Source organism: Pinus tabuliformis, chromosome 9, assembly GCF_031772625.1.
Source record: "Pinus tabuliformis cultivar Carrire ecotype Pingquan chromosome 9, CPIR1, whole genome shotgun sequence".
Taxonomy (NCBI): domain Eukaryota; kingdom Viridiplantae; phylum Streptophyta; class Pinopsida; order Pinales; family Pinaceae; genus Pinus; species Pinus tabuliformis.
This window is the reverse complement of record NC_142307.1, coordinates 943,196,720-943,212,850: the sequence shown is the minus strand read 5'-3', so window position 1 is coordinate 943,212,850 and position 16,131 is coordinate 943,196,720. Positions and strand designations below refer to the sequence as shown.

The window sequence follows — 16,131 nt, the reverse complement described above, 5'->3', positions numbered from 1 at the left end:
ATTCCCAACCTCTAGGAAGAAGCTGAAAAGCTCCAAAGGGAGTTAAAACAGGTGAAGAAGTTGAAGGAAGCATTGGAGAAAGAAGAAGAAGACAAACTGAAGAGGAGGATTTAAGAAGAGAAAGCAACAAAGGAGGAAGAAGAACAGAGAAGGAAAGAAGAACAAGATGACTTGGAGAAATAATTAGCTTTGAAAACTGAACAAAGAATCAAGACATAGGAAAAAGAAAAAGGAAAATAGATGAAGAGCTTCAGAGGAAAAGATATGAGGAACTCCAAAATAAGAAGGAAAAATATATGTGGAAAGAGAAAAGGATTGAACACCTTGACATTCAATCACATCCGAAGATATACCCCGTTCCTCAGTCTCCAGTGGAACCATGTCAAATTTAATAAATGGAGAAGTAGAAATTTCCCCCCCTTGACCATGGCTGACCCAGTAGTGGTATTGAAAACATTCAATTATGAATGCAAAGAACAAGGTTAGCATGAGAGTTTCAAAAAAAGATAAGGTTTGGAGATAGAGTCAATGAGGAGGTTATCATTCATGACAAAGTCGCTGATCCAAAGATGACTGCAGCTTCCAGGATTTCCAAGGCCCAAGAAATCGGTGATAATATTGCCAAGCTGAAGATACATGTCTATGATGCTTAGCTGGAACTCAACGTTGCTAAGCAAATAATTACAAATCTAGAATTCCAGCAGAAAGGTGAACTAGACTCAGTTAAAGAGTTAATGGGAAACCACTTGAGATCCAAGAGGAACTGAGTATGGTTCAGAAATAATTCTACAGGAGAATTCAGGGCATCAAATATAAAACTCCTAACTTTTATGATTATATAAAGAGGATGGGTCCTGTCAAGGAAAAATTGGAGAATCTTCCAAATATGCTAGATGACATCATTTAATGGCAGATATATTATCCTGATGAGGGGTAGACATTCCTCAGCTCAGTGACTTGGAGAAAAGAATCTGTTTTACGAAACTTGGAAATGTTTGGACAGTGCTAGAGCCTTAGAGGAGAAAGCTCAGGAAGTTTTCAATATTTGCTTCAAGTTTGAAGGAGAGGTTGATGCAGTCTTAAATAACTTCAAGCCACCGATGTAGACATATTTAGTTACCCATTACATGATGGGTAACTATGAAGTAAGCTCTACTTTAAGCTCGATATCTACATGTTACTACTTATACGATATGTAATAGAAACGAATAAGAAATAGTATTAATGTAATTAACACAAATCTAGTGTTCATTAAAATATCAGTAATACGAGATTACTACTACTCTGATTACCTATCCATGACATATCCATGACATAGAGCTATTGTACTAGCAATTGTCCCAAAAGGTACAAAGAGAGCGGATAGGATTATTAAATTAGAATTATTGAATTTCTCTAGAAGAAATGTTAGTTCAAACCTAACGGATGAGCATTTTGAGCTGGCTGAAATCTACCCCATATTAAACTGTAGAACGTCTCTGGACGCAATAATAATATGTAATAATAACAATAATAAAGTGATAATGATCATCAACACAAAATAATTAAAGAACAAATAAAAAAAACCAAAAAAAACTGTCAATTCTATTAAATAAAATAGCAATCCTACCTCTAAAATTTTAATATTATAATTAAACAATTACTCATAACATATAAATTTATTAATATTATATTTAAAACTATCATTATACATGAATCATATGTGTTTTTACCACATATATATCATCATTCTGCAGTGACAAAACAAGCAGTAGAAACAGATCATAAATAATTAAATGCATCTCTAAGAATTTTTGGCATACACATTTCTTAGACCTATACAAACAAATATGGAGTAAAAAATTACACAAACAAATATGGAGTAAAAAATTACACAAACAAATATGAAATAAAAAATTACATAACCAAACTCTTAGAATTAAAACATAAAACCTTAAAAACAATGAATATATTAATAGGATAAATTGCGTATAAACAAACTGTTCAATAAAAATGAGTCGATCACAACAATGAAATCTTCCACTCAAGCTTATTTTCTTATAAAATCGGGCAGAATGGAGGCCTCCGTTAAGAAGCAGAAAAAAATCAATAGAATAAAATATAGCTCCCTCCCATGTGACCATGAACTTAAGCTTTTATAGCTAGTAATAGCATGCCACTCAATCTACCAGATCGCCATCAAATGCATCTCTTCTGAATTTTCACGACAAAAATATGCATACCATTCAAAAGCCTCTCCATTTCCTCGAATTTCTCCATTATAAACTATCAATGGTTATATAAAATGTCAATACTGACAGTCCACTTGAACAAAATAAGAATTAAGTGACAGAGTTAGCATCTGGTGTCAAAATCATTTCATAACTTTACACAGACTTACAAGCAGCATAGCTCCTGTTCATCACTTTACACAGATTACAACAAGCATTGCTTCAAACGCACCAAATGCCCAATCTCTCAGCTATACAACAGATTATAAATCTATAAAGAATTTAGTTTTACTCCACTCCAATAAGGTGTGGAATGTTATATGCACAAGCGAGTACAACGGTTTATAATTCATCACTTGAGTTAATTGCTCAACGCCATGATTAGTGTGAAATCGATGTTATTGTTAAGATGCTATGCTGAAAGAGCTCACTTTCTTTGGTGTTGCAACCACAAGTGGAGCTTCTAGAGAATTTGTAATAGCAAATTTGTCATGCATAAATTTGCTATCCACAATGGATACATCTTTTGGAACAATCTTGTAGCAATAGCAGCTTTTTAGCCCATTCTGGCCCTTGTAACACACATGATCTTTGTTTTTTACTTGACAGAAGTTCTAGATGACAAAAAATTTACCAACAGTGGCAACTACATGGCGCTCCTGCCTTCCACTCTCAGTAACCTGCAGTGATGAAGAGAAATAGATGTCAGAAATTAGTACACTTGAAGAGCTAATAAAGGTTATATTGCAGGCCAACGGTCCTATAAGTTCAATTGCTACATGTTATGAAGTTGAAGTCATTTTTTGTGTACCTTATCCCTTCATAGACAATTGCTAACTTTTAATACATTATTATTTGTTTATAGTGGTGATATTGAAAAAGCATATGGCCAAATTTTTGTGTATCTGTAAGGCCATGTTTGAAATTTGTGTTTGGGAGAATCAAGACCTATTAAAAATTAATGGAACAGTTCGGGGAATTCATTTTTCTTGAAAGAAAGGTGATGAGCCATGTAGCAACAAGCTGAGAAGGTTTGCCAAGTAAAATAGGATGTTTGGTCTGAAAATTAAAGATGTTATTTTAAATGCCCCACAAATTACTGGATATTCAACCAGATAATTCGACCAAGCAACAAAACGTTGAAATTCACCATCTTGTGCCCGTTGAAGATCTCAAACTTTGGTTCCAAGTGTAGAGACTAATTTATTTTAGAAAAGGCTAATTGCATGTTGGCCGCATTTCCATACCATTTCTGTACCAGAAATATTACTGTCCAGAAACGACACCAAATTTGGATAGTGCAGTTCATTAAGAGAAACGGATTTGTTGTACATAAAAAAGTGTTAAACTTTGAAAGAAGTCCCCAAAAGTATTAATGAAGTTCTGAGCAACTTAGGTACTCTGTTTTTTTATTTTTTCATACAATATCACTGCTTTTCAAAACATCATAGTCTAATTCTTCTATGTTTGGTTCTTTCTCAAGCATATTTTTTTTTTATCAATTTTGTCTGGAATCGAGGTGGGATTTATTGAAATCACAAGTTTGGGCAGTGAAAGGGTTTTTCAGGGCACTGAATTGATTTGTGCATTCAAAAATGAATTTTAAACAACAACAAATCACGATATAGTCAAAGATTGTATCACTAGATTCTGTTTGGAAAAACTGGGTTTTAAGCGAATTGAATCCATTTATACATTAAAAAAAATAAAAATTAAACAACAACCAATAACAATCTGGTCAAAATTTGCATCTCCGAATTCAGATGAAAAAAAACTAAAACTTAGAATAATTAGGCTGTGCCCTTTCAAAAAAACTTTGCTGGTTTAGAAAATGCTTAAATGTTACCAAACACTAGTACAACCCCATGGCTAATAGCTGCCCTGGCTTATAGAAATTTGTTCAATTTTTGGTTTACAATTTTTTTTTTTATCAATTTTGTCTGGAATCCAGGTGGTATTTATTGAAATCACAAGTTTGAGCCGTGAAGGCGGCTAGTATCCCAAGGGTTTTTCAGGGCACTGAATTGATTTGTGCATTCAAAAATGAATTTTAAACAACAACAAATCACGATATAGTCAAAGATTGTATCACTAGATTCTGTTTGGAAAAACTGGGTTTTAAGCGAATGGAATCCATTTATACATTAAAAAAAATAAAAATTAAACAACAACAAATAACAATCTGGTCAAAATTTGCATCTCCGAATTCAGATGAAAAAAAACTAAAACTTAGAATAATTAAGCTGTGCCCTTTCAAAAAAACTTTGCTGGTTTAGAAAATTCTTAAATGTGACCAAACACTAGTACAACCCCATGGCTAATAGCTGCCCTGGCTTATAGAAATTTGTTCAATTTTTGGTTTACAATTTTGCGAGTGCAATGGATAGAAACATTCATTAATTTACTTTTCATGAAATGGAAACCAATGATTTTCAATACATACTTTGAAACAAGTAGTAGTTGGAGTTCAAAATTGAACAGGACATTAAAGTCAAATAAACAACATAAGGGGAAGAAAAACAATACAAATCAGAAGACCAAAATGCATATTAGTAACACTTACCCAAGAGAACTGACCACCATGGAACTTATCCTTTCCAGCCAAATGTGCATCCACTGGAGTAAGCTTGAGCAATCTCGGAGCTGGAATCTTGTGCCCCTTCCGCCCAGAAACTCCTGTCTTTGATTGTCCATCTTTAACCGTGAAGACAGTACTGATAAGAATAAGATAGGTATTAGTAGTCCCAAGAATCCACTTCGATTCATAAGTAACATCAACATGTGTGATCGGTGATCCAAGAGCTGGAAACGCTGTTTTTGCCACCTCATAGATGTTTTCCCATAAAGCCGAATCTTCCCATCACTGGATCCAATCACCACGCATCCATCCCCAGTAGTTGCAAAGCACTGAAAATTTGTACCTCTCGCAAATTGATGACCATTGGCCCAATTCGAAACCGTGTTGTCAGACTGTTGAACAATACCATGCCTATCCCTCATATCCCACCTGCACAACCTATTGTCATCAAGCCCCATGAAGGTTGACTCTGCAACATGCAACTGTGCACCCTTGCTAACATTTGTAATATCCCGCATCGTGATGGGAGTCCCATCCTTCTCAAACTTCCATTCTGCCACAACCTGCCCAGTCTCAATATCCAGCTGGTGAACCCTTGCAGCATGAGGCTTGCCCTGCTTGGCAAGGCTCATCAACATCATATTGGTCTCTGCTCTCATGAGAAGACCCTTCTTCGGTGTAGAGTAATAAGACCCATCACCCCCCAAATCCCCCTACCTGAACTTCACAGACATGCCCTTCCCATGGATCCCATGGTGCAAATTCTTGGCTGCCTCAATGCCAGTATCACCGACCAAAAAGCTATGACCCAGGGCACCCATGGCCAAGCTCTGTATACCACCATTAGTAGCCTCCTCAATCTCTTCATTCAAATTCCTATCCTCGTCCTCCAGCCCCAAGCTCTCCTCTGCATCTTCCCAGACAGAATCATCTGCAGTCTGGGGATTAGCCCACCCCATGAAATCCTTCCCAAACACCTTAACCTTGTTTTCCTCAGTAGCCTTGAGCAAATAAGTATTCTCAAACATACAATTCTGAAACTCTGTAACGAAATCCATGTACCCTTCACGATACAGAAGGCCACCCCATATAGTCATGATCGAAGCCAAGAAGTAGAAAAACCCATTCATAGATACAACAATAACGTGCACGCTAGGAGCTATGATAGTCCAATGATCTGACAGGTTTAAAGCATGGGAAAATCAACCCTCAAGAAGCCATAAATAACTTCGCAATAAAATATAAAATATAAAAGCCTGCATGCCGCCTTCTTCATTTAAGAGTCTTCAGCGCTGGAAACAAATCATTACCTATTTTCCAGATAATTCATAGTAAGATTAAAATTGGCTATACCACAGTATGAAGTCAGCCCCGCTGAGACAGATAAATGTACATTGAGAAATCTTACCTCCAAATCCTGGAATAATCCCAAATTGAAGTTCTGGAAACCCAAGCTGTGCTTTTGGGGTTGAAATACGAGCATGACAAGACTGTGTAAATTAAATACATCCATGATAAATCAAAACATGTAAGTTCCCAAAATTCCCCTTCCAAAACATAAAATTACAAGAGATGGACAATCATTGCCACATACCATTGCTAATTCTAATCCACCACCAAGCGCAAGCCCTTGAATAGCAGCTACGGAAGGTTTCTTAGCCTCTATAACAACACCAAAAGCCCAAAAAGGTCAGAGCCAGAAAAAAAGTTCCATCCTAAAAACACATAGAATCCTTTTCCAAACTTTCAAGGGTGCCTAAACATCCATCAGAATCTTAATTTTTTTATGTTAACAATATCAACATATCCAACTATGTATTACAATACAGGAAAACATGTAGAATCCTTTACCAATACATTGATGAGTTCCTAACTATGCTATAAGAATGCTACTTTTAGCTGTACCATCAAATCCAACTATACTCTACAATAAGCCTAGGTATCCTAGAAAAGCTCAAAATGTCAAGGGTATGATAATTTCACTTTATAGTATTCAAATAACATATGGAAAATAACGATCCAACAAAATGTCTTTTACAAGAATTGATAATGTTTTTTGAAATGACAAGTCAAAGTAAAAGCAACATTCCTCTATCTTATACATTATTTGTGGATTTGATAATAGCTAACATTCCCGAGATACAGTACCCCCACTTCAGCCTTACATATCACCAACAACTTGCAACTTTAGTGAAAACAAAAAAAAAGCAACATATATAACAAACGCCTACCTTCAATAGTATTGATCATAAGATCAACAGAAACTCTACCCAAATGTGACAAGTTCCCTGCTAGATACACAGTTACAGAGAATTGAATATGAGCAAACATGGAAACCTTTGAAACAATCTGCAACAGAATTTGAATTTTGTATGAAAACTTAGTTTGGCATACCAGTCTGTTGTACTTCCTGGAGAACGTTGATGTCAAAACCACCTGAGAATATGCTTCCATTACCTAACAATGCCAAAACAGAGACATAGACATGAAATCATCTCGATTTTTGAACAGAAGCATTTACATCTCTCTCTATATATATGAATATATATAAAGATTTATAACACCATTGAACATTTAGTACAGTTTCCATCCCTTCTGCAAAGTTGCATACCAGTGACAAGAATGGCCTTCACATCATTTCTCCTCATTGCTTTGTCATATTTTTCTTTCAAGCCTACAAGAATTGTAAATAAAACCAATTGAATGGTTACTACAGATATTAAGTTAAATGGTAACACATATGCTAATGCATTACTTACACCCAGATATCAACACACAAATGCGTATGTCATTAAGCCTTCTCTTTCAATGAACATAAAATTATGACGTAGTCAACTACTTACTGGACAGTAATATGATGAATTTGGTAAGGTTGACCTATGATTTCGAATTGGTATGTGCAAATTAGTAGGCCTTGGAGGATTGGTTTGCATTTTATAATAATTTTAATTTGACCTTATCTGTCCTATCCTCATATGGCAGAGCTGATATCAGTTTGCTTTGGGAAAAAGCCATATTGCCCTTTATTTCCAGCCACAGCACAGTTTCTTTACTGCTGAAGCATTTCTCAGTTTCAATTTGCCTACTGGTGCATGTGATGCTGTTTGCAAGGCATAGGAAAATAAACCTTTTCTGCCACTCCCATGCCATTGCTGACTTGCTGTGGCCCATCAAGGGTGCTCTTGCTGGTTGGGGTCTGATGGACTTGAGTTGTCTCAAATCTGCATATCCTGTGGGGATGTGGTGTTTCCCCTCACACCCCTTCAACATTTTATAGGTAATAGTTAATAGGTTAGTTGTGCTTCCTGACCAGACATATGTCACTCCTTCGTATGATGCCTGAAAAGTTGCAAAGGAATAGTTTGATTTATGTTTCACTACCAGGCACATGCTGCACTCTTGCATGAAGGCATGTGTCTTCATTAAGGGGTGCAATTTGATTGTGTCTGGACTCTGTACAGCTGTGTTTTGTACGTTACCTGCCCTTTATATGTTTCTATGGGAAAAGCCTTTCTGCTATCTACCTTTTTTGCGTAATATGTTCATTGTACTGTATATTTTTTTATCGATAGAACTTGGAGGCGTGTTTAATATATACATGTGTGCACTATCTGGGCACACACGGTTTCTAATCCTAACAGGCATGCTCCTCCCTTGAATGAGATTTGCCAGGTGTGGCTCTTGACTATATTGAATATTATTGAGGTATGCGGATTATGGTATGGTCCTGGCAAGTTACCAGTTCTTCGCTCAAATGTGTGAGGGTGGGTAGAGCTTCTTACAAGGTTTACCATCCAGGTAAAGATAATATATTCCCATTTACGAATAAATAAAGGAATTTCTTTAACCTACCGACAGATTATGGTATCGTGCTGGCAAGGTACCAGTAAAAAATCCTTTCCAGGTTTACCATCCATGTAAAAAAAATAAGTTTCCAGATATAGAATAAATAAAAGAAATTATTTGATTTTATGACGTTTCTCACTGCTAATAATGTGTACTTAAATTGAGGAGGTAGTGCATCAGATGGATGATCTGTGAAAAACAAATTAAGCTTACCTGACTCTGGAGAAGAGTGTGGTATTTCTGTAATAGTCCAATGCTTCATCCATAAGCTTCTTATGCTCCTTCGAACCTTCAAGAAGACCCCTGAAATAACCCCTGTTCTCAAAGCTTCTCCTGAATGCCTCCCATCCAATATCTCTACTCCTCGCTGCTTTCAGTGCCGAGCTTTGGACTTTAGCAACCCCTGAGCCACTTAGTCCGAGTTCTGCATTCTCCATCTCTTACTAATAATGCGATCTCTGCTGATACATCATCTCAAATCCACAACTTATCTTCATACCCAGTTTCGCCTCCTTGTAATTTGGAGACGACAGAGGCGGTATTGGATAGCAACGCGGTGCCTGAAAGGCTTGCTGCACGAACTGAGCATACATGGCCCTTGACATCCTCACAGAGACATCAATTACTAAAAACAAACCCAAAAAGAGAAAAACAAAACAAAAAAATCAGGCTCGAGTTTGTGAAACTTGTGATGAGGGAAATGGTTACATCGATGCTGGAGGGAATTGTCGTTGTTAGCCAAGGACCCACTACTGTGACTGGGACGATACTGACAACTTCCATTTTGTTTTCTTTAGCAAATTGCAGGGAAGCTTGGTCTGCCAGGGTTTTTGACACATAATACATCTGCATGCATTCAATCAATGAAAACCGTAAAACTTCCTACAATGTTCAATTTAAACCAGAAATTCGTGCAATAAACTTACCCAACCAGGGGGTTTATTTTGTCTGATGAGATCTACTGAGCTCCAGCATGATTCATCGATGATTTCCACTGGTTTCTCTGGAAAAGAAGCAACACTGGCAGATGATGTGTAAACCACACGCCTTACACTTTTGGTTGCTAGTCAGGACTTGAGAACGTTCAGAGTTCCTCTCACGGCAGTTTCAATCACCTCTCTCTGTACAAAACAATTCGATTAATATCATATCGTTGTCCCAAAAACATTGGTAACTTACTTCTTTACTGTTTCACTTACCTCTGGATCTTAGGAACCAAATCTGTAGGAGTTGCAACATGAAAGACGTCGCGGCAGCCATGGATGGCATAGTCAAAGCTCCCTTCCTTGCAGAGATCTGCTCTGAAAAGACGAAGCCTCTCTTGGGCCCCTGAGAGTGAGAGAAGGGATGAGTTCTTTGATGGGTTGTGTGGATCTCTGAGAGTGGCATGCACTGTGTACCCATTCTCCAGCAGAGTCTTTACGAGCCATGATCCGATGTAACCCCCTGCTCCTGTCACGCACACGGGAAGGCCTTTGCCTTCATTTCCGTGAGGGATATTCATGTTTGCTTCCATATATTTATTTGATTTCATAAAAGGCCTCCACCGCCTTAGAAATCAAGTGCTCATCGTGCTTCAAAACCTGAGCCATGCTCAGAGAAACTCGAACCCTGACCCTATGCATGTTAACCCTAGCTTTATCGGGATGACCTTTAATACGACTGTTTATAGCGTTCTGAATAACATCGCTACCTATGGTTTGCACAAAACCACTGGTGAGAGCCCGCAAGGAGTCCCATACTGAGGGTTTCACCGGCAAATGGAACGGAAGCCCGCGGGTTCGAGTCCTGGAGATTGGAATTGAGAGTACAGGGACACGATGAGGTTACAGCGGGTTGAATGATTAGTGTTGCCATATATAATCCTTATCGAAATCTGAAATTGTGTCTAGACATTGTACCTAGAGTTCTTTCAATCGGGACTCGGTTTCTTCGGCTGACATCGAGTCTGGTAATGCGAAGTCCGAGAAAATGGCGTAGAGAAGAGTGTCTGTAACAAATTTGCAGATATTTCTGCCGGCTTCATGGGTGAAGATTCGAGACCGCCATGGAGAAAGGCACGTTCACCGCACCACACGCAGGTTGGGCACACGTTCCACAATAATAGCGCACACAGTGGCATAACAAATGCGAAACTGCAAGATGCAAAATACCGAAATGTCAATTTGGCTGTTAATGACAGGTGTCAATGTTAGAATGAAAAGGACGATGAAAGTCTGTTCCAAAGGAAGGCCTATCGGCCTAATTATCACCACTTATGATAGTGATTATCTTATTACACACATTGTACATGCTGAGCTCCATTGATTTCCATTACTTGGATATGGATTAGTACAACACTAACTATGAGTACAACTTACTCATATGAGTCTAATGTATTTGATTATGAACTGCTAATTACACCAGTTTGAATCCATAACATTCTCATTAATTCCATAACATTCAGTATTGTGAATATCATGTTGGTACTAGAACAATGATCAATATAAGGAAGTGAGTCAATTGACCTATTTGTCCAGTTACAGTGAAATGTTGTTGTATGAGCTATAACATAGGGAATAGAAGAAAACAACATGACTGCTAACTAGAAAGGGAAATATGTAATAAAAGAGAAAGACAATAGATTAACATAGGGATTCCGTATTTGTCCAGTTACAGTGAAATGTTGTTGTATGAGCTATAACATAGGGAATAGAAGAAAACAACATGACTCTTAACTAGAAATGGAAATATGTAATAAAAAAGAAAGACAATAGATTAACCTATAATACAAGGAGAATAGATCCATTCCATTACTATGATATCAGTAATACATGAACAACTTAGCTTAAGGTTCAACTAGTTGATATCATTTTACCTATTTACGATAATTAATAAGTGTTGTGATGTTAGTCCTATCTCATATTAACTACATGGCATATCATAGGTACATTGATTAACAATAGACATTACCATAATCAGAGACATTTTATCATGAAATAAAGTATTACTAGAAAGGAATGGCACTAAGTATCAACACAGAGTTATTGTTTAGAATGTTAAAGGTAGCAAAGATGGAGACAGTAGTTGTAGTAGAGCTAACTAGAGCACATGTTATGGCCCTAGTGAACCGAGCATAGCTATCATTTGACCGAGGAGATACTTCTTTGGTATAAGAACCATTAGATTAGTTGATTGAGTAGATTGAGTTACAGAGTAAAATCCCACATCAGAGTAAAAATCTAATACTCCATGGCACTAAGTTATTAATGGATTACTACAAAGAAAAATAATAACTTAGTGAAGTATTAGAGTTTTGTTAAACTTATTTAATGTGTGTTAACAATCCTAATCTGATTTCTAGCTTAACTAATTAAAAAAATAGAAAATTGAAATCACTATCAAATGTGAAATCTGAAATCTACTATATATTGAAATACATTCCACTGAAGAAAGTAACAACAAGTACATAGATTTGAAACGCATATCATATCATTGTTTATTACTCTTTGAAACAGGAAATAACTGAAAATTTCAAACACTACTATTCACTTCTTCTTTACTAGATGGTACAATGAAGCTAGAAACATGTACAACAATGTCTCAACTTTCTTAACTCCTAATCCTAATGCACCTTCCTTGCATGGATAGACAAGACAATTAAAGTATGCATCTACTAAAGATGATCTAAGATATGCAAACATGCTTCCTTAGCTAAGGCTGAGAATTGATAACTAGGGAAGTGCTCCTTTTAACTGTGCATGCAAAAACTAAATATGCAAAGAGTTTCACTACTCCTGGTGATAGAAACAAATCCACTACCTAAGGTAAGTGCTTAGCCCAAAACAAGAGATTAAGGACTCAGAAACTTTGTTGCTTCCTTCAAGAGAGGTGTATGCCAAACAAAACTATGTTGTCTTGCACTATCCTCCCAATTCATTCACCTTTAACAAAAATCTTGTGCCCAGAAAAAGACAAGAGACCAATATCCAACAGAATTTGCATACTAGCCAAAGACTCTTGCGCCCAAATAGAGAGATAATAAGGGAATGTCAACTAGGGTGGAATCTTTAACCACCGAAATTGACAAGAGAGAGAAGGGTTAAAAACCATTATACCTAATGCTCAAGAACAAATGAATTAATCCACACTTGGTGATCCAAAATGAATTCAATCCTTCTTTATTTATAGATTTCTAGAGGGGTTTAACCTTCTTAAGTGATTGCACGAACCTTACTGCAAACACCAACATTGGGTTTTTTAAGCCCACTTGCCCCTAAACTTGCCCAACAATGGGTATTTTCGTGTTTTTTCCCCTTTATGGATGACTATAGCCTACAGGGATGGATAGGATATTATGTCCCATTTGTCCTCAATTTGTAGAGGATGTTACTTGGTACATAATTAAAGAAAAAATGATTTAGTTTAGGAGGTAATAACTAAGTTCTTATTTCTTTCCACATAGGACATGCATCTTGCAAAAATGATCATGGGGTACAAATACTACAAAAGGCCTAAATCTTATTAGCATTTTCATATTCCAAGAATAAAAACCCTTTCGCATGAAACAAGGTCAATACCACATACTACAAGCACAAATGGAAAATTCAAAAACCATATACTTATTCAATGAAAGCGTGATGAATCCTATTAGCACGCTTTAAATTGAATAGCTCTTGAGTTGCAGTGTCACTCAAAATTTCTCAGGTTGGATCATAATTAGGTACTCAATTTTGTTTTGGGTCCAATTTGGGGAAAAGGAGGAGTTCTTGGTGGAAATGGGATGATCAGGCTTTGCAAAAGGGATCTCTTATATACTTTTCAACATACAATCCATTCATTCTAGTGGAGGAGATATAAAGAAGCCCTTAATAAGGACCTTTCCAAGATCAATTTGGAGGAAAATCCATTTTCAAAGCTCAAACAAAGTTCTAGATTCAAACAAGAGTAGTCATTTTTCAAAACAATTATTAATTCCCAAGAAATTGGAGCCAGCTGACATGTTTACCATTTATTCTTCTATTAGACAAGGAAGCATTTATGCAAAGTCCTTGGCCCTTTGATCCAATATTTGATGTAAATATCTTGATGAGCAATGTAATAAGAGATGCATTTTATATTAAGAAAAAGAGAAAAGAAGAGGGCCAGTTAATAATTATCTCTAAAAAACTCTCAATATAATCCTAAAAGATGTGAAATGGAAAATGTTAACTCCATGGTTATTTGTGGCTTTAGAAACTTTTCTAATTTCCATGATTGAAGCATGTATTCGTGCCTTGAGATAGGCTCACAAATGCTTTTGATATTGGTTAAAGCAAATAAATGTGTGGAGTTACATTCACATAGAGGTATGGAAAAAAACTATGTGAATCTTGTTGTCCCAGACTCCACACAAAGAATGGGAAAAAGATGAAAAATCCAAGTCAAAAGGTATGTGTAGCTTTTGTCATGCAGAGGTAGGTGTTAACTCCACACCCTATATCTAAGTCTCTACGGCGAAAGTAACACAAAGGGTTTCATGCAAAAGTTTGGATTAAAAGGAGTGGAGCTTGATGCTACATGCTCACTATTACCCCACTTTTTGGACAAGTTACAAGAGATACAGAGTAGATACTATTTTTATTCAAATTTAATAAAAAAATATTACTATGTCTTCCTTGATATAAAAAAGATCTTCCATAAAATATTTTCTCCACGAACCTGATTTTAAATGAAGATCTTCCCTTGACGCACCCATCCGCAAACAAAAACAATGTCAATGCGCCAATTTCAGTTTAGAAAATTTACAATTAGTTTTGGTTGTAACATCTCCTGTTTTTAGTTCAGATTTTAGTTACAAGTTTGATTCTTCACTTATGAGTTATCACAATAGTATTTTCCAGTTATTTTATGGGGAATTATGAGCTATGGCTCACAACAGTCGCATTCATATCAGATTCCAATCATAAAATTCAACTTTCTATTTGGGTTCTAAATATAATGCTCCTTTTGAAAAGGGATTCAGAAGCCTTCTGAAAATCAACAAAGGAAAACAAAACTTTCAAAAATCTATACTAAGTCCTCTTGATGATAGCCCAAAGAAATAAGATATGGTCATGCACGGTATTTCCATCACAAACCTACCTATCCTCTAGCTCTCATGTTCTTCCTCTCAAGTTAGTCTGAAAGCTACATGTTAAGCATTATATCATAAAGCATGGAAAATGTGTGCCCAATCATAATGGTTCTCTCATTATTTTTGTTTGGACTATGAATTATTCCGTAATTGAAAATGTGTATGATATGATGAGATAATGAAGAAGAAAAGCCAAAAAATGTAACATGATTAAATAAATTGGCGATGTATGAGTCTAAAGAATCAATACCATATTTGAGGAACTTTGCTTGAAAACCTTTCTCATATATAACTCTGCTAGTGCTCACAATCCTGACTACTCTCTTAATGAGTATATGGGAAAATAAGTAACAAGAGGAGGGAGCGGAGAGGGTATGCACTGTGAGTTTTCCATGTAAATTATAAAGGGGAGTGGTATGAGAGAAAAGGTAATGATGATCAATGTTAGGTGGGAGAGTGGCTTTCTTAAAAAGGAGGGCACACCAAAAGGCATATAGATGATTATGTGGAGCTATACCCATCTGTGTAATACAAACATGCTAGCAAAGGTTTTAGTATCTTGGCCAAGGATCTTAGAGTAAAAAAAAATAGAATATTGCTAATAAGATAAGATAAATATAAGTTGACATAATGCTAGTGGCCTACAACCTCATTAAGGAGCTTATGTTGCATTTTATGCTAGAGTTGGATGTGAACCCGTGATTCAGATAGACTGCTTCACCATTATTTACTTCAATAATAGAAATGTCATAAATTAAGGTAAGGAAAATGCATAAAAGTTCCAATGAGAAAATTAATAACCTTAAACAAACATATAAATAAAAAAATTTCCGAAAATTTCTACAATAACACTTTTGATAAGATCATGCATTGTAACAGAGAAGATGGGGAATTCAAGTCATGGGGTATCAATACCATAAACTATTATGAAAAGATTTTCCCAGCGGGTTGTCCACATAAATCAAACCATGAGAAAGCTCCTATACAGACACACACACACACACACATATATATAACTGAACTTTTTTTATATATGAATTCCCATAAATACAAGATTTAAGTAATCTACAAGAAACTGATCCAACCATCCTTTGAAATTTCATCCATTGTACCAGAGAAAGCCTTTACAATCAAAATTCAATAAACTAACAACTACTTATTTGCAAACCCGGTGTTTATGATTTCAAGTACCCATTTATTTACCAACCCCACCAAAATAGAGCATAGATTTCAATGCTATAGAACCCTAGGTATCAGTCCCAGAGATTTATGGTGTCTTCATATACATGGTTATCGCATTGCAGGCGTCAATTTTTTTTCCAACTAGCCAAAAAACAAAGAAAAGAGGTCGAAGATACAAGGGCAAGGGAAATACAAAAATACTCATATGGTGCATTGATGAA

The 16,131-nt window shown here is 36.2% G+C and overlaps 1 pseudogene across 1 annotated transcript; it reads right to left on the bottom strand.

The window, feature by feature from the left end:
- Positions 1 to 2,484: 2,484 nt before the first annotated feature.
- LOC149151849 (protein CYPRO4-like) lies at positions 2,485 to 10,458 on the bottom strand (annotated as a pseudogene). Its single transcript, XR_016263743.1, has 9 exons — positions 9,834 to 10,458; positions 8,848 to 9,755; positions 7,400 to 7,462; positions 7,183 to 7,245; positions 7,020 to 7,076; positions 6,383 to 6,450; positions 6,197 to 6,278; positions 4,774 to 5,965; positions 2,485 to 2,890 (listed from the first exon to the last, which is right to left on the bottom strand). The product of XR_016263743.1 is annotated as a protein CYPRO4-like (transcript).
- Positions 10,459 to 16,131: the final 5,673 nt, after the last annotated feature.